General features: G+C 46.5%; 1 long non-coding RNA gene across 4 annotated transcripts in view; it reads left to right on the top strand.

Annotated features, from left to right (window-relative positions):
* LOC140630197 (uncharacterized) overlaps nt 1-22,947 on the top strand; it is a 46,200-nt gene that overhangs the window by 14,928 nt on the left and 8,325 nt on the right. For 2 of the 4 annotated variants that reach the window (XR_012028002.1, XR_012028005.1), the window contains exons 2-7: nt 7,991-8,070; nt 8,185-8,311; nt 9,312-10,276; nt 17,180-17,331; nt 17,489-17,649; nt 21,259-21,422. This is a non-coding gene — a long non-coding RNA (uncharacterized lncRNA). Of the gene's footprint in view, nt 1-7,990; nt 8,071-8,184; nt 8,312-9,311; nt 10,277-15,174; nt 15,304-17,179; nt 17,332-17,488; nt 17,650-21,258; nt 21,423-22,947 lie in introns of those variants that run through there. The other 2 variants (XR_012028003.1, XR_012028004.1) reach the window with 2 other exon arrangements.

Raw genomic sequence — 22,947 nt, 5'->3', positions numbered from 1 at the left:
GGTCAGGAGGTCCAGGGGACATGCACTCTGCCTCTTCCGAGATTTCAGACTTTAGGGAAGTTGCAGCAGCAGGCCAGCAGGATGCCATCTGTGGCTCCTACCATGTGCTGATTCCCTCAAATGCCTTAAGCACTTTACTTCTTCCCAACGATGCAACAGAGAAGGTGTTGTTGACAGGCCGAACCACACAGTGATTGAAAATGTGGTCTGGACTTGCATGCTGACTTAGTGTGTGACCTTGGGCAAGTTCTCTTAACCCCTGTGCATAGTTTTTCTCGTTTGTAAAATGGGAATCATAATAGTATTTGAAACATTGGGTTATTTTGAAGATTAAATACATATGTATTTCCTTTGGGATAGGGCCTCAGTTAATTTCTGCTATTCCATGTTTACTTACTCTGTGTGTGTGCACATGTGTGTACTCTGTACTCTCCACCTGCCAAGCTCTGTTCCTGGTACAAAAGATAGTCATGAACAAGAAACAAAAATCCCTGCTTTATGGAGTTTATGTTCTTTTAAGGGGAGACAGAAGATAAGCACCCTAAAGGAAAAATATACAGTGTTGTAAATGTTATGCACGCTACAGGAAAATCATGTGTGGAGGAGCATGGGGTCTGCGGCACAGGTGGGGTGGGCACAGAGCTGCAAATGCATGGGGTGGGCAGGGGTCAGGTTGTATCTATCAGTCAGGGCAGGGGCAGGGCAGAGTACATTATGCTAAATAACAAGACTCAACACCACAAAGATTTATTTCTTATTTACTTTTATGTGTCCATCCATGTGGGTTCTATTCTGTGTCATTGTCCCCCAAGAGTCAGCATCATGTTGTCTTTCTCTGGAACATTTCTGGAATCATGGCAATGTGAAAAGGAAAGAGCACACGGCATGCTGGTTTTAAAGCTCCTTCCCAGAAAGGAAAGGAGTTGTAACAGGAGTGTTGCTAACCTGGCATTAGAGAGGGCAGGGAAGCCCCCTCGTTGCTCAGGGAGGGGCGGCTTGTCCTCTGGACCATGACATGGTCCACCAGGGATGTTTGAAGAGAGTTCTAAAGGAGGTGGAGGCCTGAGCTATCTTACAATTGTAGAAACTGAGGCATGCTGAGATTGAGGGACTTGGGTCACTTGGCTATGAGTGTTGGTAATCGAACCTCAGTTAGAACCTGTGTCTTCTGCCTCCAGAGCTGAGATGTTAGCTTTCATGGACAACTTCCAAGCCTAGGTGTCCTTATGCATAAGATGGGCTAGCACGATGACCGTGTAGGGCCGTGGTGAAGCTGGAAGGCATGCTCACACAGGGCCCTGCTTGGGAATTTCCTCTTACTTTTCTAAAGTGTCCCCTTCAACTTGGATCTTGTCTCTGAGAATGTCAGGATTTGATGTGGTTGGCCTAGTTGTCTCCACCTCCTGCCCAGCCACCACATAAGCTACATGGAAGCTTCTCACTCCTCCACACCAGCTGGTCCTTCCTCTGCACCCGGGCTGAGCTGGGTTCTCAGCACAGCCTGCACACGGCATTGATTGACAAGGCCGGCCAGCGGACTGGCTTCCTGGAAGGGGCCACATGGTGCCGACTGTTTGCGTGCCTGCAGAAGTCTGGTGGGCGCCAGGATCCAGGCATGGGGCAGGCAAAATGGAGGAGGTGGAAGTGTCCTCCCCTCCACTCATATTCCCAACATAGCTGCAGCTGTCAAGTGTCCAGGGCAGCTATCCCAGAGCCTGGCTCACTGATGGGTCTCCTGTTCTCACCTTTACACCCTCACACACCCTCCACAATTAAAATTTTCCCGGGAAGCGGTCCATCCTAACTCTCCTTTTCCAGCCTTTTCTGTGGGGCATCAACAAGAACCAAGGATTCCCTGGAGTTAATTGAGAGGGAATCTGCTGTGTGTCTCCTCCTTCTCTTCCCAAAGCGCGTATTTGCAGGGGCATGTACCTGCTCTAGAGAAATGATAGAAGGTGGGGTGCTCAGCTATTTATGAAGTGTCTCATTGAATGCCCCCCTTCAGAAAGGAAGAAATAATCCCGGAAAGTATTGTCACTTGCCAAGGGATGGGAGTGAAGTGTCCCAGATTTGACCCCAGGCTACATGACTCCTGACTTTGTTTCTGGCCACTCTTGCTATGATTCTCAAAGAAAGCTTTTCTGGGGTGCCTCAAGCCATGTTGGCAATTTGATGGGACTCCATGGCCTTTTTTCCCATCCCAATAAAAATCTCATTTTACTGTTCCTAATGATTGGTTTTGCTGTCACATCTTCCTCCATCCCCCACATTTGCTTAATCCCTGAGAATCCATATTATGTACAAGCCCAGGGGCTGCAGAGATGGTAGTGAGTGCATTCAGTGGCCTGCCCTGGTAACTTGGTCGACATGTCCATCTTATTACCACCTCTCAGCTAGTAGCTTCTGTACCCTGGCTGACCTTCTAAATGAGACTGAAGGTGCTGGTGACTGAGAACAGACAGTGCTCCCTCTTGCTCTTTGCCTGGTATGCTAAGCTCTGGCATTCACTCCCTTCCTCCGTTTCTGCATCCACCTCAGAAGTATCAAAAGTTCTTCTGGGGCTGAGCTGCCTGGGCGCACAATAGGAGCTACCTGCCTCTTTCAGCCTTCTGAGAGCCCATCAGTTTTGTCTCCTCTCTGCCTTGCTTAGCACTTCCATGAGCAAAAACCGAGTCTCTTTCCCCTAAAACCATAGGGTCCAAGTTGTATACTTTCTAATTAACCAAAGCACGTCAGATGACTGATCCATCATGCCTCCCTGCACACCCTCTGTGCAGGCTGATGCCTGGTAAGCCACATGTCCCCCTGCACACTCCCCTCTGTGTAGGCCTGGTGCCTGGTAAGTCATACTGTGCCTCCAACAATGCCTATAGGGCCATACTTGCCAGGCGTCCACCTCCACCTCATTGGTGCCTCATGCACAGTGATCTGTAGAATGTACAGATTCAAGAATTGTTCCAAGATCAGGAACAAGGCAGGAATGTCCTCCCATCACTCCTTTCAACCTTGTACTAGAAGTTCTAGCTAATGTAACAAGACAAGAAAAGGAAATACAAAGTATATAGATTGAGAAAGAAGAAATAAAACTGTCTTTGTTGGTAGATGACATAATCTTCTATGTAGAAAATGTAAAAGAATGAACAAAAAAACCCTCCTGGAACCAGTAAGTGATCATACTGAGGTTGCACAGCACAAGATTAACACACAAATGCCAATCATTTTCCTATATGCCAATAATGAAATTAAAAACACATGACTATTTCCATTAGCACTCCAAAAATGAGATAGTTAGATATTAATCTATCAAAATTTGTGAAAGATCCCCATGAATGAAATCAAAGAATTATGTAAATAAATGGAGAGATTCTCCATGTTCACATATAAAGAGATTCAATATTGTCGAGATGTCAGTTCTTCTCAACGTGATTTATAGATCCAATGTAATCCCAATCTAAATCCCAGCAAATTATTTTGTGGATAGCAACAAAGTGATTCTAAAGTTTACACAGAGAGGCAAAAGACCCAGAATAGCCAAGTCAATACTGAATGACAAGAACAAAGTGAGAGGAACAACACTATCCAACTCCAAGACTTACTATAAAGCTACGGTAATCAAGATAATGTGATATTGTTGAAATGGACAAATAAATCAGTGAAACAGGATAGAAAGCCCAGATATAGACCCATATAAGTATAACAAACTCCATCTTTGACAAAGGAGCAAAGGCAATACAATGGAGCAAAGACAGTCTTTCCAACAAACGGTGTTGGAACAATTAGACATCCACAGGCAAAAGAAAGAAAGAAAGAGAAAAATCTAGACCTATATCTTCACAAAAATCCAGTAAAAATGGGTCCAGATGTAAATGTAAAATGCAAAACTATAAAACCCCTGGAAGATAACACAGGAGAAAACCTAGCTGGCCTTGGGCATAGCGTTACTGCACCAAAGGCAGGATCCTGAAAGAAATAACTGATAAGGTGGATTTAATAAAAATTAAAAATCTCTGTCCTGTGAAAGGCTGTCAAGATAATGGGAGAAACGCACATCGCATAAAGGGTTTCTGTTCAAAGTACACAGAGAACTCTTCACACCCAACTACAAAAAAGCAAACAACCTGATTAAATGGGCCAAAGACTTTAACAGACCCAAGAAGAGATACAGATGGCAAATGAGCACATTAAAAGATGCTCCATATATCTGTCTTCAGGGAAATTAAAGCAGGATACCACTACATACCTATTAGAATGGCCCAAATCCAGAACACAACAATACCAAATGCTGGGAAGATGTGGAGCAACAGAGACTTTCACTCATTGCTGGTGGGAATGCAAAATGGGGCAGCCACTTTGGAAGACAGGTTGGTGGTTTCTTACTGGACTAAACGTGCTCTTACCATATGATCCTGCAATCATGTTTCTTGGTATTCAGAGTGGCCACAGAGAAACCAGCACATTGTTGTTTAGCTTTATTCATAATTGCTAAAACTTGGAAGTAACTGAAATCCTTCAGTAGTTAAGTGGATAAACTGTGGTCCATCTAGACAAGGGATTATTTGGCAGTAAAACGAAGCCATCCATCAAGTCATGAAAGACATGGAGGAGCCTGAAATGCATATCACCAAGTGAAAGAAGCCAGTCTGAAAAGGCTGTGTACTGTATGATTCCAAGTATATGACATTCTGGAAAAGGTAAAACTATGGAGACAGTAAGATCAGTGGTTGCCAGAGCTTTGGGAGGAGAGTGGAATGAATCAGCAGAGCACAAAGGATTTTTAAGGCAGTGAAACTATTCTGTAAGATAGTACCATAGTGTAGACATGTCATTACACATTTGTTGGTACCAACAGAATATACAATACCAAGAACGAGTCCTAATATAAACTGTGGGCTTTGGTAATGATGTGTCAGTGTAGGTTAGCTGATTGGAATAAGTGTATCAGTAGGGGATGGCAATGGTGGGAGAGGATGCATGTGTGCCGGGGGCAGAGCACTATGGGAGATCTTTGTACTTGCTGCTGAATTAAGATGTTAACTTAAACTGCTCTTTTAAAAAATTTTTCAGGGAAGCCCCGGTGGCCCAGTAAGGTTTGGCACCGCCTTTGGCCCAGGGTGTGATCCTGGGGACCCGGGATCGAGTTCCACATCAGGCTCCCTGCATGGAGCCTGCTTATCCCTTTTAAAATAAAAAGGTTTTCTTTTTTTAAAAAAATATTTTTTTTATTTATTCATGACACACACACACACAGAGAGAGAGAGAGAGAGAGAGAGAGGCAGAGACACAGGCAGAAGGAGGGTTCAACCACTGAACCACGAAGTCATGCCTTAAAAAGTTTTTCAATTAAAAAAATGTAGTTAGGACTTTTTTGGAGTGGTGGAAATGTTCTACATCTTGATTGTGATGGCCTAAGCATTAGTCAAAGCTCATTGAAATGATGGACTTTGTTTAATATAAGTTAAATCTCAATAAGGTTGATTTAAAAAAATAGAATTGTCCCTCAAGTCTGCTTCCCTGCCAAGAGCCAGTATTTTATGAGCAATATGTCCTATGGCTTTGGCTACAGCCGGCTTGTTTTGGGAAAAGATGGGTTTGACACCACTTTTGTCATAGCTCCAGACTTGGAGTCTGTTTATATTTTAGCACACAACCCATCAGAATCAGAAGGCTCCCAGGTGCCAACTGGAGTTCATCACACAGGCAATGTGTGTTGCATCCTCCCAGAAACTGCATCTAGAGGACAGAGAGAGTGGAAAGTGGGCACCAATCTCAAGGTCAAGGAGCAGAGGGACCAGGTGGAGGTCACTCCGACTTAGCTGTTTGGCCAGGCTTGCTGAGCCTGGCTATGCAGTTCCTGAGTCCAGAGACTGTGAGGGAAGTGGCAGGTAGTGGGGTGGTGGTGGTGGTAGGGGTGAGCACAGCTTCCTGAAGGCACAGACAAATCCCAGGAGCAACAGTTTGTAGTTGGGATGTGGAGCGTATGCTTTAGAAATCTCTAACTAGGCATATTTGGGACGGTTTTACGGCAATGGTAGGGGCTTGGCATGGGGCAGGTTTTAGCAGGTGGCAACACCCTAGGAGGTGGGAGATGGCAGTGTGGATGGTGCAGGCAGCAAGACCTCTGCATGTGTGCAGCTGCCCCTCCAGCTGTAAGGAACAGGTGTGGCCAGGACTCACTGAGCACTTTCTAAGGGCAGCTGGCAGGGGCTTTACATTTGTCAGTTTACTCCAAAGAGCTGACATGTGAGCCTACAGAGCCCACCCACAAGTGTGGCTATGAGAGTCCCAGAGCTTTGCCTTAGGAATTCCTGACTAGCGGGCTGGGGTGGGGTGCTGTGGCTGGGGCCCGGGGAAGGGGGCGCTCCTGCACCTGCACAGCCCACAGGTTAGGGAAACAAATCAACCCTGAGAACAGATGAAGGGGACAGACCCACAGGCCACTTCAGAGGCAGACCAAGACCTGTTCTTGAGCACAGGCCAGATGTGAAATGTAAAGGGGAGCAGAGAAGGAACTCTCCAGAGCTCTCAGCCCCGGTGACTCAGTAGAGTAATTCACAATGATAACCATACAGGTGTATTACCGAGTGCCTATGTGAGCCAGAGATGCTGTAGATAAGGAGTGCTTAGATAAAGAATTCTAATTATAGTCGTCACGAATCCCCCCGGTGGGGGTGATGCAGAAGCCAAGTCTCCCTGAGGACACATGGCCTGCCCAAGGTGTTCAGGCAGGACTGGAGCCAGGAGCCGCCCCCTCGTGTGGGTGGGCTCCTGATTCGGCAGGTGGGAGGCGGCCAGGTGTGTGGCAAGGCAGATGCACCTACATGCAGAGAGCTGCCTGACTATCCCGAGGAGGCCCCAGCCCAGAGCCCAGCCCAGAGCTTGGGGATGGGACATGGGGCTCAGGGGGTGGTAGATGCTGGAGCAAGAGGACTGGGGTCATCTGTGTGCAGGCAGGTGGGCCCTGGATGGATGCACCGCGGAGCAGAGGGAGTGGTGGGGAGGCATAGGGGAGGCTTGCAAGGGGGATTGTAAGGAGATACACAAACCCTGGGGCACCTGGTGGCACCTGGACCTGGCCTTCGGCTCAGGTCATGATCCCAGAGTCCTGGGATGGAGACCCACATCGCTCTGGCTACTTGTGCTCTCTCTCTCTCTCTCTCTGTTAAATAAATGTAAAAAAATGAAATCTTTTTTAAAAAGGAGATATATAAACACACGTTAACTCCTAGACCCCAGGAACCCTCTGTTACCTCCCGTCTCCCGGTCTCACCACTCTGTCCTCTCTTTTCTGTTCCTCTCAAACTGTCAACCTTCTTAATTTCCTTAAATAAGCTATAGTTTGTTTGTTTATTTATTTATTTATTTTTAAAGATTTTATTTATTTATTTTTCGAGTTTATTTATTTATTAGAGAGAGAGAGAGAGACATGGGCAGAGAGAGAAACAGGCCCCATGCAGGGAGCCTGACGTGGGACTCTATCCCGGGTCTCCAGGATCACGCCCAGGACTGAAGGCGGCGCTAAACCGCTGAGCCACCACAGCTGCCCAATAAACTATAGTTTAGATAGAAACTGTCCATGAAGGCTGAGCACAAAAACCACACCCGGATTTTTTACTTTTAAAAACAACCCAGAGGGGCCTGGGTGGCTCAGATGGTGAAGCATCTGCCTTCAGCTCAGGTCATGATCCCAGGGTCCTGGGATGGAGCCCAAGTGGGGCTTCCTGCTCAGTGGGGAACCTACTTCTCCCTCTCCTCCCTCTCCCCCTGCTCTATTTCTCTCTCTCTCTCTCAAATAAATAAATAAAATCTTCTAAAAACAACAACAACAAAACAACCCAAACCCAAGCAAAGTTGGAGCTCTGATTTTTAAGCTCACTGTTCCTGGCACTCTGGAAAGCTACCATTTGTGGTGAGTGTACTGGGTGAATGTGGACCATGCTCCCTGGAGCCTATGTGGCCACAGCTCACCCCACAGCTCACCCCCTGTGTTCAGGGACCATAAGAAGCATGGTCAGAGAAGACAAGCAGGAGGTCTGAGTCTTCATTTCCTTTCTCAGCAAGGAGCCAGAGCTGGTAAGTGCAGGGCCTAATGTGGCAGGAGGGGGCCAGGGGACCAGGAAGGAGTTAGAAGTTGGGGAAATAGTTCTTATCAATTTTGTGGTTCATCGGTTCCTTCCCCCATGCTAGGACCCCCTCAATACTCTTTGGAGTCTTCAACTTTCTTGGCTAGTTAACACAGGAAATCTGTACGTGCTGAAATTTGGATGGGATGGACACTTTAAGATGTAAATAGAAGTTGGACGAAGTTCACAAGGTAAGAAGCACAAGACGAGAAGCAGTTTTGCTGTAGCCCAGCAATCACCCAAACCCCCATGTCTCCATGGGACGTGGTCTCTCCAGTGCCTGCCCCAGGGGACTCAGAAGCAGTTATGGGAAAACTGCTGGATCTGTTGGTCCACTTCCAACAAAATCTCAGGTTCTATCCTCTGAAAACCTGGAGCTGGGCTGGAGCAGGAGGAAGCTGGCGGAGTGTCTCGGCCAGCTCAGCAGCTTGGGCTCCCCAGTTCTTGATTCGATTTCTGTGCAGAGACTGATTACACTTGACTGGTTGCCAAACATCCTATTTTGGTGACTGTGCTCATATGACTGAGTTGTGATAACAAAGATGCCTTCTTTTCACACCAACTGAGTCATGAATACGGATCTGATACAGATATTTTTGGTGTGGGTCAGAATTTTGCTCTGTTTCTAAATGTTCCCTTTTCTTCCTTTTAAAAGCAGAGGACATGAATGACAGGTACTGAAAGCTCCCGCCGAAAGAGAGTTGTGGACAGCTTTGATTTTGGGGTCTGTGGTTCCCCCCCTACCCCCAAGGGGGGGGGGTGTCCAGAAAAGCCTTGTCTCCCCTCCTGTCCCCTTGTCCAAACACAAACTTTCCACAGGACTCTTCCTGTGCCAAATGTTCCCCAGTGCTGCAAGTCCCAGTTCTGTGACATTGATTGAAAAACATGAAATCAATCACAACATTTATTAAGTATGTAAAATGTTGTACAACTCCAGGCTTTCAGCTTACACGCTGAGGAGTAAGCAGCATTAAATTAATAACTTCTGAGACCGTGGGACCCCAAAATAGCCAGCAGATAAGCCCCAGGGAAGAGCAAATGAGTCCATGTGATCTGTTATTTGTCATTCACAATTTAAACAAACTACTTGATAATGCGAACATCTCAGTTAAGATGGGATGAGCCTCTCAATTACAGGTGGAGTTATTAGTCAGGACCAGACCTGACCTATGAATTCTTCGGCAATTATAGGTGACACTCAGTTCTGGGAAAGGGGAGCACGGTCCTCTGGCTGGGTGCCCTCCTGAGCCCAGGGCTGGAGCAGCGGCCCCGAAGCACTGAAGCCCTCCAACGTCTGCCTTGGCGGAGGTGGGTGCTCAACGAATGCATTCTCGGGGTGGAGGGGGGATTACTGAGCAGCTCAGACTGTTCTGGGCAAGCATTTTGGAATGTCTTATGTGCCTTTTTTAAGTCTTATTTTTACAGAAGCAGGTTGTTATTGGCAACCATTGAAAAGATGACTAAATAAATCAATGATGCAGGCGTTGTGCTGCCCGGACTGGAACGAGGACCCGGTGTGTTTCCATTTCTGTAGTTGGCAGTCACCCTCCACGCCCTCAGTGTGCAGGAACGCTGGGGACCGTCCCCCGCCCCACCAGCCTCTGGGACTGAGAAAGGAGGACCGTTCCCACGGACAGTCATCCTGAGGGCTCCGGCGTGGAAATGTTAGCCAAATGTGCCTTTTCTCGTCCTCACGCCTCCTTAGTTAAGGACATCAAATGTCAACTCCTCACACATGACCTTAAGTTCAGCTTGGTTGCAGTATGTGCTCTGGGCAGGATCGTGTGCAGAGGGCCCTCCAAAGCTTCATAAGCCGTCTCCTCTTTCCTCGGCTTCCAGAGCTCTCTCCTAGTAGAGGGGAGAACAGGCAAGCACTCGTCCTGCAGAAGGAGGGCCGGTGCTCCTGTTCCTGGGCCGCCTTTCTCCAGGAGGGCCTCTGGGACCTAAAGATACTCTGTGCCCTCTGCTCCAGGTGTGGCAGGAAAGAGCATCATTCGTGCAGGACTCCTGAAGCAGCCACTCGGGGCCCTTGGGGCCTTTGTCAGCATCTGATATCTTCACCAGGAGGCAAGACTTTCAAAGCCTGATTTGCTCTTCTGGGCAAGAGAACACAGCACTAAAGGCCAGAATTTGGCTTAGCAACTGGGGATGAACAGGTAGGTGTCTGCAGCTGAGGGAAGAAGCCCCTTCCTGCCTACCTGCAATCACACTCTATGAAAGCCTGATCTATGGGTTCCTTGGTCTTCTTTGGGTCGTGAATGCCTTTGAGGAGTTGGCGAAAGCCCCAGCCTGCCTCTGGAGTGCTGCCCCTGGGCAGATTTATGAGATTCCACTGCTAAGTCCATAGCACCCTCTGAGCACACCCTTGGTGTTCCAGGACAGCACTGTGGGATGGAACTTGCTCTGCTGCCCAACATGGTAGCCACCAGCCACACGTGGCTACAAGCATTGGGAAGGTGGCCACTGCAGCTGAGAATTTCACTTTCTAATCCTATTTAGTGTTAATTAATTTATACTATTTGATCAGCGGCAGGTGCCTGATGGCTACTGCCCTGGAGAACAGTCCACTAGAGAACTCTGGGATTCAATTCAGAGATCTTTGGCAAGTCAAAAATTCCAGTGTATCTCTTTGGCTTGCATTTATTTGCACATTGACTTTTACCACTTTCCACTTAGGGTCTGGGAGCAGGCGGGTCCAGCTAAGGAGTCTGGAGAGTGTCAAGGATGGTGTAACCATGTTTGTGCCCTGTGTGCCAGCCAGCCCTCGGGTGGAGGGCTAGCATATCCGGGCCCTTACAACCTGTTGATGGAATTGTAGAACTAGCTCATGTACATTTGTCATATACATGACAAAAGTCAGACATTCTAGGAAGCTTCAAGTTTCCCCTGATAACAGTGACACTTAATCAAATAGGGTAAAATCTTTTGAGAGCGATGCTAACTTTTTTATTCTACCTTTTTGGGGGGCTTCATGGAGGAAGGAGGGGCTTCTCTTGTGAGTTTGCTTAGGAACTACAAATATCTTTGAAGGAAAAAAACATTTAAGGGAAACACTTCCTGCCCATGTTCTGTTCTAGCAGCTTGCTAACCAGCCACCATGAGATGGAAAGCATAGAGGATGGCGCACAGGCACTCCTGGTGGGTCAGCCATTGATGATACATGCCAGACAGTGCATCTATATCGGGGTAGACAGAGCTTTCAACCCCCATATGCCATCAGACATTTCAGGGCACTCTTTTCCCCAACATAACCCTTCCTCTGATCCAGGGAGTTCAATGTCTCTGCTCTTGAGCCTAATGCAAAAGGACATCAGGCTGTGACCTTCTTTGGGGCCATTCCTCCTGCTGAGCCCCACCAGCCTTCCCATCACCACATTCATTCTGAATTCTAATATCCTAGACCGTGGGTTCCCCATGACCTAGCTGGACCTAGAATTGACAGCACCGGGGGGGCTAGAGCCTTGCACTACAGTCAGAATACTTCCACCTTCGTCATGGACAAGTCTATCTAGGGAAAGAGCAGATGTCATCTGGTAGCCACCCTCAGAGCACATCTCTGTGATGCTAGCACCAGGCAGCCCCTTCTGCTGTGCCCTGGGCTTATTCAGGTTCCTCTGTACAAGTGACAACTTGTTCTGTCTTCTCTATATGAAGAAGAGTGGGATCCTGGTGGATATGGTGAGATGGGCCTTACATAGGAGAAGAGGTTTGAAAAACATTAGCCGGAGGGCCTTGGAAGAACCTGCGTCTGGTAGCCCCTTCACAGTTGTGGGAAGGGTTGAGCAACTGACTTATGAAAATGTTCAGCCCAGCTGGGCCTGGATAAGATACTCATCGGACACAGGTCACCATGTTTATCCCTTCTTTCTTCTTCATTCCCCTTACCCTCTGAATCTTCATTGAAGCTCAATCCCTTATAGACTCTTCACAACAGACTCCTGCCCAACACTGGTAGTGAGCTTTTTTCTCTTGTGCTTATTTGTCGCCTCATCCTGGCAAGGATCCTTAGGTCCTCTTGCTTCTTGCTGTAGGAGCCCATTGGGCTCCTCTTTGGGAGAAGGGAGCCCTGCTTGAGGAGAAGGTGGACTAGAAGATGGTAGAAGTTGTTGTGACCTAAAATCAAAATGTAATCACTGAATTTTCTGGTATAATAAGCTAGATCTTCCATAGTTCAAGTGACTGACCATTGGCCAAGCGTGTATGGACTTTGTCACCTATTGCTGATACTCTATTGGGGCATCTCAGAGATGTAAGGTTGCAAACGGTACAGTTGGCAGTGGCAGGATAAGCTCTCTCTTCCTTTCCTTTCTGTTGAGGATTATATAGCTTGGCTAGGGAGCCAAGATTTTAGTGCAAGAGGTAAATATAAAGTAGGATGCCAACAGTGTGGTAGGGTGGAATCTTCTTTCCCACCCCATGGTGGGCATCCTGTCCTTGAAGCATCCATGCATGGCTGGAGCATGGCATCAGGAATGACCACCTTACAGGGACATTGTACCCAGTGATGGAGATCAGCTCTGGTCCCAGCACCAGGGACCCATCCGATGGTTCTGGTTCTTGGGGGTGTTGTATACTGTCTAAGATTCTGGGTCTTAGATTGACCTTTCTTTCACTTTGAAATTTTGTCCAGAGTTTAGTGTTTGCATAGTGTTAATGGGAAATGAAAATCTCCTGCAATGCAAGACTCTAATAATGAGAAAAAGGAGAATTAAAAATCCCTCCTCAAAAAGGGGGAGCATAACTTCCCACTCTTTTTTTTTAATTTTTTATTCATTTATGATAGTCACAGAGAGAGAGAGAGAGAGAGAGAGAGGCAGAGAGAGAAGCAGGCTCCATGCACCGGGAGCCTGATGTGGGATTTGATCCCGGATCTCCAGGATCGCGCCCTGGGCCAAAGGCAGGCGCCAAACCGCTGCGCCACCCAGGGATCCCAACTTCCCACTCTTGAAGTGTGACTGCACATAGTGACTTTCTTCCAAAGAAGACAGTGTGGAGACAGGGACAAAAGAGGAACTTTACAGTAGAGAAGGCTGATGAACATGCCTAAGCCAGGTTTTGAGGTTGACATCATCAGGTATAAATCATGTTGCTTGTAGGTTGATGTGATGAGAAAGGCACTTTGCCTCTGGGGTCTTCCTTCCAAAACCATAACCCCAAACTAATCATGAGAAAAACATCAGACAAATCCCGGTAGAGGAATGCTCCACAAAATACCATGCAGGACTCCTAAAAACTGTCAAGATCGTCAAAAACAAGTGAAGTCTGAGCAACCGTCACAGCCAAGAGAAGCCTAAGGAGATGTGATGCCTAAAAGTCATGTGGGGTCCTGGATGGGATCCTGAGACAGAGAATGGATGTTTGGCAAGGAAATTCAACTAAAGTATATACTTTAGTTGACAAAAATGTATCAATGTGGGTTCATTACTTGCACACTAAAGTACGATACTAACAATAACTGGAGAAACCAGCTGTGGGGTATATGGGAACTCTCTGAATCATTTTTACATTTTTTCTGTAAATCTAAAGCTGTTCTAAAATAACATGTTTATTAAAAACATTTCCGTTCTTCTATCTAGAGTAGTCAAAATCATAGAGATGAAAGTAGATGGTGGGCATGGAGGGCCAATACAGGTGGGGATTGGAGTTTAATAGGGACAGAAGTTCAATTTGGGAGGATGGAAAAGTTCTGGAGATGGATGGTGTTGATGGGTGGGTGCACAACAGTGTGAATGGATTTACATGAACCATTTACTTAAAAATGATTAAGATGACATATTATAGGTTACATGCATTTTACTACAATTAGAAAAAAAAGTTAAATTCCCTTCTTCATAATCTTTCCACAGTGTGTATTGTGGTCTGGCCTGGAAACCTGCTTATACCTGCCCTCCAGACTCTGGGCTCCTTGTGGGTGGTCTAACTTAGAGAACAAGACTACACACACCGCCTCATACGACAAAAGCCTGGGTCAACCAGACGTCTCTGCTCTAGCCTATCTGTGTCCTCACCACCCTCATGAGCAGAGCTGCTGTCTGGTCAGTTTCAAAGACCCCCAGTTTCCTGAGTGCATCCAGTGGGTAGAGAATGGGAGTCTTCAGTTGGTCTGGAGCTCTCCTTTGAACACAGTCGGGGAGGACTGATCAGGGAGGCCTTTGTGAACATCTAAGAGTCCTCCATGGGTGTTTGCTAACTGGAGAGACATGTTAGGTTGATGTGTGCTGGGCTCTGCCACCCTGGATTGGGCAATGCCCAGATATCCTCATATGCTTGCCCTTCCCTATTTTCTCCCAGTGACTTATTTCCACCATGTCCCCCGAATTTCCAGCAGTGTCCCCCCTGCTGCCTTTCCCTTGGGTGACAGCTATCCACTATGTTCTGTGGCAGATTTCCCCTATGCATGATAAATAGTCCTTATTTTCTTTTCAAGAGTCCCACAGCCAATAAAAAGCAATAAAAAGCGAAATGACACACAAATTATATCCCCAAAGAGCCATAAAGGTCTAAGATATTGCCACATGTGATGATCAGATGAGATTCTTTGCCTTTAAACAAATAACCCTCGTTAACAAAGACAATTCAAATGAAGAAGGGGTGGGGTCTTTTGGAAATGTGGAGAGGGTGGGCTGGTTCGGGCTCACCCCAGACACTGGCGTCTCTGAATGCTTTTAGAGTGAGCCAGAAGGCTTCCTTTAGCATGATGGGATGTGGATCAGTGACTGTTTTGTGCTGTAGCAAGTGGCAATGTCACTGGTCTGGATGTCAGTTTAGTTGGGATGATGTTTCTGCAGCTTTCGGAAGCCTAGAGAATCACTCACCCCTGCTTTGTGAATCCCATGATTGTAGGGAGTGGCCACCCTCAGAATCAATCACGGAATGTTAATAAGATCCAATATCTAGACCCCAGGCCCAGAGATTCTGATTCCATTGGTGTGGGGAGGGAATCCCAGCATCTGTGCTTTGAAAGCAGGTGCCTCCAATGTACAGCCAGAGATGTAAACCTCAGGAATTCCAAAGCCTGCACCTCACACAGAAGTAGAACTTTGTAATGTGCGAAATTCTCTGTTCTGTAAGATGCTGGCCTGCTGTCTCTGCTCGTCATTGTCCTCCAGCACAGAAGCGCATGGTCTTTTCTCCTTCACCAGAGGGGAGGCGAGCAATAGGAGAAAGCAGCAAATTCTGCCCAGTGAGAACTACCTATATCAATTTTTTTTTTTACCTCTATCAATTTAATTCCTTTCTACTTGCCAGGATATCCAGCACCTTCTCAACGCCCCCCTGCACCTGCCCTGTGTGCTATTATTCTTATCCCCTGGGCATAGAGGGGAATCAAGTGGCAGCGTGAGCCCAGGTCTCTCCCACACCTCGCAGACCATAACCGGTTTGCACCTGGGATCCACAAAGCAGGCATGGGTGGGTCCCAGAGGGAGAGGCAAGAAATGTCTGTGGAGCTGGGTATTCACAGGGTGAGCCACGGAGGAGGCTTCAGATGAGAGGCTGGTTTGGAGGGTCTGAAGGCTGTCTGTGCATCCAGAGAAGGGCTGGGCGGTGGAGCAGCAGGGTAGTGTGGTCCTCCAGAGAACAGGGGGTGTATAGGGATTGGGACATACTGAGTGAGGTCACCAAAGTTCATTTGGAATGTGAGCAATATTTTGCATCTGACTTCCCAAAATGCTTTTCTAGAATGATTTTGTGTGTTGATACTGCAGGAGTCACCTTCAATCTCTTGGTGGGAAAGCAGGCAGCAGCAGCTGTGACACAATGTCAGCCCCAAATGATCCCCCAAAGCACAGATGCTATTGCTGCCTCTGGTGCACAGTCCCCTCCCCAGATCTCATTTCCCATGTGCTGCAAGCAGCGTCCATCATCCCTGAGAGTGGTGACCATCACATTTGTGCCATCGAGGTGACCTTGTCCCAAGCCCATCACTCATGCCCGCACTGGCATTTACGGCTGGCTGTGTCTCATTCATCAGGGCTGTGGTCTGGGCTGACAAGTTCAACTTCCCAAGGAGCTGCCGAATGAGCTCTTACTTCTGCCCAGCAGGGCACACAAGGAGCAGGGCCGCAGGAGGGAACCCACTGGGCATCGTTGGGAGGAAACGCAGATCCTAAACCAAGCCCCAAAGAGAAACACCAGAGGCTACTCATAAGGGAATCAGGGCTATGGTTCTGTAATACCTGCACCTCTGCCTCCCTGCCCGTGTAGGTATGTGGTCAACTGTGGAGCGAGCCTCACATCCAGATGATCTTTCCATCCAGGCACATTCATATAACCTCTTAGGTCAAGAAGGGGACCTGGGCCATTTTAAAATTCCAACCAGGGGCGCCTGGGTGGCTCAGCAGTTGAGCATCTGCCTTCGGCTCAGGTCGTGATCCAGGGGTTCTGGGATGAGCCTGCCTCTCCCTCTGCCTATGGCTCTGCCTCTCTCTGTGTCTCTCATGAATAAATAAAGTCTTAAAAAAAATAACATAAAATTCCAACCAGGGCTGAAACAAAAAGACATTCTGGCATTTCCACCACTAGACACCCACTTTGCCAGGGCCCCCCATACCCGGGCACTCTTGTTGAAATGCCTAGAGAGGAGCCAGGAATAACTGAGCAAGATGTTACTGGTGTGTTAGAAATGTGGTGATCTCCAATATTTCTGCCTTAGCTGCAAAAGCTGGAATTTTAGACATGTGTCAGGCCACCTAGAGGATTCCAGCCCGGAATGTCAAGGCAAATGTGAGGAGCATGAGCACAGAAAGGGGTTGAACGTGACAACAGCTGACAGGGGCAAGTGCTATCGTCACTTACCGGCGTGGCTGTGGGGCGTGGGGCTCCAGGGTGCGTGGGGTGGGCCCACCGGGAGCAGGGGCGCAGCTGGAGGTGGGAGTGCGGGTCCCGGTGCTGGCGGGATGTCAGACCAGCTGGTTCTCTCAGACTGCTAGTTTGTGATACAGGCTCTGCTACTTTCCCTTTCTTCATTCATTCGTTTCTATTCATTCATTCATTCATTCATTCATTCAACAAATGTGTGCATATCTTGGTAATGTTTCGTATTTGATTTAAATTACCAGGTACTATTGTATCACTGGTGGGTGTGCGAGGAGATGAAAACAGGCTGTGTCCGTTTATAGCAGCAGGCAGAATGAAAGGACGCTGCCGGTCCACAAAGGGGCAGAAGTCAACCATTTTTTGAGGGATTACTGAGTGCCCTGCCCCCTCACAGGTATATGGCATTTGGTTTGGGGTGTTAGCCTCCACTCTGTGAGGGGGGTGGTGTTACTTCCTCCCGTTGACAGGTGAGGGACGGGAAGATGGGAGAAGCTGAATGCCAGGCCCACTGTCAGGACTTGAACCCTGGACTGTCTGACTTTGGTCCTCAGGCTCCCATTACCAAGAGGCTGCCTCTGTGCTGCACATACGACATGAAGCAAGCTGTGCTCCAGCATGTGGGCAGGGCCTAAAGAGATCACCTGGAGCTGGAAATAAGCTTCGTGGAGCCTTCCTGACTCACACAGGGTCCAAGCAGGAGCTGAGAGAATGGGTAGGATTTCAACAGGAGGAGGTCAAGTGGGAAGGGAATTGCTGGTGGATAGATGGCATGAACCGAACAGCAGGGGTGGGGGAAGCGTTGGCCATCGTCCTGGAATAGCAAGAGGCCTGGAGCCCACCCCCATGTGAGGGAAGGACAGAGAATAGTGGGAAGGGCCAGCAGGGGTTCAGATGCCCTCTGGGGAGCTGGCAGTGGCTCAGCACACTGCACCCTTGCATCCGTGCTATGAATGTCTACAGGATCCAGGTGTGTCTCGGGGCTGCAGAGTCAGAGAGGCCACGCTGGAGCTCCTGCACGGGGCAGAGGCCTGGGGTCCCAGTTCCCGCTGCTCTACCCTCTGCTCACAAGGAGGCTCACGCACAGAGCTTTCCGAGACCCCAGAGTCTCCTGACCGAGGGCTGTGCACCAGCTGTCCCCCTGCCTGATGATCATCCCTGACTCTTACACGGCCAGCTCTCTCCACCTCTCAGGTCCCAACCAAGGACTTCCCTGCCCACCCTGACCTAAGGTCCGGCCTTCCTGTTCTCCAGCACAGCAGGCTTTCTGCTTTACCTGGGTGGGATCTGGTGGGTACCTCGTTACTGTTTTAACTCCTGTCTCCTGATACCTAGTGAAGCTGAGATTTTGGGCACATGTTCATCAGCTCCCTGGGCACCCCCAGTGGGGCTTGTCTGTGGAAGGCCTTGGATCATTTGCTACTTGGTGACTTTCTCATGATTTGCAGGAGCTTCTCACGTATGATGAAAACCACCAGTTCGACTTACAATCACTAGTGTCGCCTCCTAAAAGGCATTCCTTTATTCTGATGTCTTTTGTCTGTGGTCACCTGTTGCACAGAAGTTATAATTTGATAGATTCCATGTATTAACTTTTCCTTGAGTGACTTCTGCTCCGGTGCTGTTTAAGGCACACTCTCCTGCACTGCTGTGCTAAAGGGAGTCTAATTTCTTCAACTTGCCTTCAAATTTTATTTTCCATATTAGTTTTCAGTTCCATTTGGAGTTCATTTCTGTCCATGATGGGAGCACCTAATTGTGTTTTCCTTTCTTACGGGTAGACAGTTGTCCCTGCACAATTGATTGAGTGTCCCCACTGGGTTTTAATGCCTCCTCTCTCAGCTAAGGTGAAGATCTTCTGTAAGAAATGCAACACCCCAAGTAAAGTGACTGAAACAAATGGAGGTGTATAAGTTCTGAGCCAGCCTTTCCCAGGCTGGTCTAGAGGTCTGATTCCAAGAACCCAGCTCCTCCATCTCTAGGCATGATCCTTGCCCTCATGGTCTTAGATGAAACCTCCACCATCCCTTTAGGTTCCAAGCAGCATGATGGAAGAAAAGTGGGGAAAGAGGGTAGAGGGCATGAGTCCTGTACTCTAAGCCACTATCTGGAGTTTTGGTTTCATCCATCGGCCAGACTTCAGGAGTTGGAAATTCCAAGTAGTCATGTTCCCAGACAAAACCTGGGTCTTCTGAGATGGAGTAACGGATGGTAGAGCAGCCACCTTTTGTAACTTATGCCAGAATTGCATATGCATATACATACTGCTGAGCTTTTTATTCCTTTTTTTTTAAGAGATTTTATTTATTTATTCATGAGAGACACAGAAAGAGGCAGAGACATAGGCAGAGGGAAAGGCAGGCTCTCAGAGGGGAGCCCAATGTGGGACTCAATCCCAGGACCCTGGGATCACAACCTGAGCAGAAGGTAGACGCTCAACCACTGAGCCACCCAGGTGCCCCTGGGCTTTTTATTCTATTCTCTAGATCTTATTGTTTGTCCAAACATGAGAGCCTCTCAATTACCATGGGTAAGTATTGATACCTGGTAGGGCCAGGCAGGCACTGTTTCATTTATTTTCCTGCAAGATTGTCATGGTTATTCTTTGAGTTTTGTTCTTCCACACAAATGTTAGTAAGAATCTATGTATCACACATGACAAAACTTTGGCTTGTGAATTTTACTGGGATTCATTAAAATTATAAATTGGAGGAAGTGCTGACTTCTTTATGATCTGCTCTTTCTACCTATGGCCATAGTGACCTGCTTCATCTACTCAGGTCTTCTCTCAGACCCTTCAGGAACATCCCATCAACATCTTTCCCAGTTCATCTTTTCTTATATTTTATGCATTCCTAGGTAACTTGAAGTATCTGTGGTTTTGGTCATTTTTTTTTCTACTACATTTTTTGATGGGCTTTTTCTAACACAGAACTACTTTGGGTTTTTGCATATTGATTTTGAATCCAGAAAACATCCTAAATCCCTTTATTAGTTCTACCTAATAGGTTGGCAGGAGATCTCTTGGAATTTCTCCATAGACAGTCTATTCATCTGCAAACAATGGCAGTTTTGCCACTTCCTTTCTGATCCTACCTCTGTTCTGTTTTTCAAATACATTGCATTGGCCAGCAGCCCCAGGAAGGCACCAGGAACAGCTAGGGGGGAGATAGCATTAGGGTGTACAGAGGTTCCACCAGGAAACTCAAGGTTAGAATTTTCTTTCCCTCTTCCCTCCTCCTCCTCCTCCTCCCCCTCTTCCCCTTTCTCTCCTTCTTCTCTTTTCCTCCCTCTCACTCTCTCCTCCCTCTCCTCTTCCTTCTCCTCCTCTTCCCCATCCTCCCTCTTTCTCCTTTTTTATTTTTATTTATATTTATTTATTTATTTATTTATTTATTTATTTATTATTTATTTATTTTTTAAATCAAGTAGAGAATGTTTCTTCTATTCTGGATTTGCTAGGAGGTTTCTAGTTTGTTGTTGTTTTCTTTTGCCTTGTTTTTATACTTGCCCTGGATGCTGAATTCTGCAGGGTGGGGTGGAGGTGAGAGGCACCACCTGACCCAGGCCACCTGTTTCCCTGCTGAGTCAGACCCTCCCCTTCCCCCTCATCCCCCAGTAACAGCCCTGGGCTCTTACCTGAGCTGCCTCTTATTTCCCTGAGTAATCAGCCCACTTGACTGCAAGGTACCATTTGTTACTACCTTGTGAGATTTAATTTTGAAATATTTTATGTAAGACTTTCGCAGCTATGTTCTCTGTGAGGCTGGCCTGTAATTCTCTTCTATCATAATGCCCTTGCCCAGCATTTCCATAGACTTACATTCATGTCCAAAATTGAGTCTTGTATTTTATTTGCTTCATGTATTTGCTGGAACAATTTGTGTAATAAACACATTTGCTCGCCCTGGAAGTTTTTGTAAAACTCTCCTTTAAAAGCTACCAGATCAGGGCAGCCTGGGTGGCTCAGCGGTTATGTGTCTGCTTTCAGCCCAGGGCATGATCCTGGAGACCCAGGATCGAGTCCCACATCGTGCTCCCTGAATGGAGCCTGCTTCTCCCTCTGCCTGTGTCTCTGCCCCTCTCTCTCTGTGTGTGTCTCTCATGAATAAATAAATAAAATAAATAAAATAAAAGCTACCAGATCCTACGCATGAGTAATTTTTTTTCAATTTTTATATAGTGAACCACCCACCTCTCCTAAATGTTCAGGTATATTGGCAAAAGGTCGCTCACAGTAGTATTATGATTTTAATGCTGTTTATCCATAGTTACTAATTGTTTTTAAACTCTTTTTTTCAATTAATCAATTTATTTATTTGAGAGAGAGGCGAACAGGGGGAAGGGCAGAAAGAGAGAATCTCTAGCAGACTCCTTGCTGAGTGTGGACCCCGACATAGGGCTCGATCTCGTGACCCTGAGATCATGACCTGAGTGGAAACCAAGAGTTGATGCTCAACTGATGGAGGCCCCCAGGCACCCCAAACTGTAAGTTTTAAGTTCTATTTATTTGTGCCTCCTGTTTTCACTTTGACCTTCTGCTTGGCTGACTATTAAATAGTTTCTTTCAAAGACCTGATTTTGGCTTTATAGATCATCTATATTTTGTCTGTCTTCTGCGTTTTGTCATTTCCTGTCTATTCAATGCTCTCTGTTACATCTTTCTTCTCCTTTGTTGACACTCCTTTTATTTTATTGGGTTCTTGAATGATCAGCTCATTTATTTTATAAATTTTTTAATATTAGTAAAAACTATATATTTACTTTTAAGTACTGCTCTGTCTCATGTGTTCTGATATCAAGTGGCATTTCTGTCGATGAGATCTAAATATTTTGTTATTTCTACTGTGATTTGTTCTTTAAACTATGGGTAATGTTTTTTGTATATCTTAGTACGTATTTTTCCATTTGTTCATTTTAACCATTCCTCTGTTATTTAGCTTTTGGTCTGCTTCTTTTAAATACCATGTAACTGGGGTTTTTTTATTATCCAGTGAGATGTCTTTGACATTTTTGTGGGTAGTTTTGATTGTCACATTTATTGTGAGTATTGATCAATTTCTTTCTATTTTCTCTCTTTACCCAAGTTTTGTTGTGTCAATGAGGCTTTTCTTATATTCTTCCCCTCCTCTAGTTTGGAAGGTATTATCTCTTTTTACATATATCTTAGCTAATACCTTTAGGTTGATAACTGCTTATCTTCCAACAAAGCCAATTTTTTTGTGTTTTTCTCTTTCTCTGGTGGCCCCCACCATACATTATTGTCTGGAAGCTTAATGCAATATTCTCAAATTTAAAAACTCTCATTAGAGGTTAAATAGAGTCACCTAAAAGTTTTTTAAAGATTTTATTTACTCATGAGAGACACACAGAGAGAGGCAGAGACATAGACAGAGGGAGAAGTAGGTTCCCTGAGGGGAGCCCGATGCAAGACTCAATCCCAGGACCTCAAGATCACACCCTGAGCTGAAGGCAGATGCTCAACCACTGAGCCACCCAGGCACCCCTCACTGAAATATATATATATATATATATATATATATATATATATATATATATATATATTTTTAAATCAGTTTCTTTGTTCAGCGCTTTCTTCAGCAGGCCATCCTCCTTTGTTCCACTTTTCTTCTTGCTGAAGTATCTCCTTAGTGGTTTTCTCTGGATGATCTGGTGGTAAAGCTTGCTTCTCACTTCACATTTTGATAGTATCTTGGCTTTGCCCTTACTCTGGAACAGCGGCCTTGGAGAGCACACAGAATAAGATGTACCCTTAGCCGTTGGAGGCTGTTTATTCAGTATCTTCTGGTATCTGTTGTTGTTGAGGAGACATTTGCTGTCTGTCTAGTTACCATTCTTTTGTGATCACGTGTGTTTTTTTGGTAGCTTTCAATACTTTCCTTCCCCTTTATGTTCCATGACAGTGTCATTATGAGTTACTTATATTTACTCTGCTTAGCTCTCAGTGTGGCTCATTCACTGAAAGCTCATACCTTTTCATCACATAGTGAAC

Source organism: Canis lupus, chromosome 3 (genome assembly GCF_048164855.1).
Source record: "Canis lupus baileyi chromosome 3, mCanLup2.hap1, whole genome shotgun sequence".
NCBI classification, from domain to species: Eukaryota; Metazoa; Chordata; class Mammalia; order Carnivora; family Canidae; genus Canis; species Canis lupus.
This window is presented reverse-complemented; position numbering and strand designations above follow the sequence as displayed.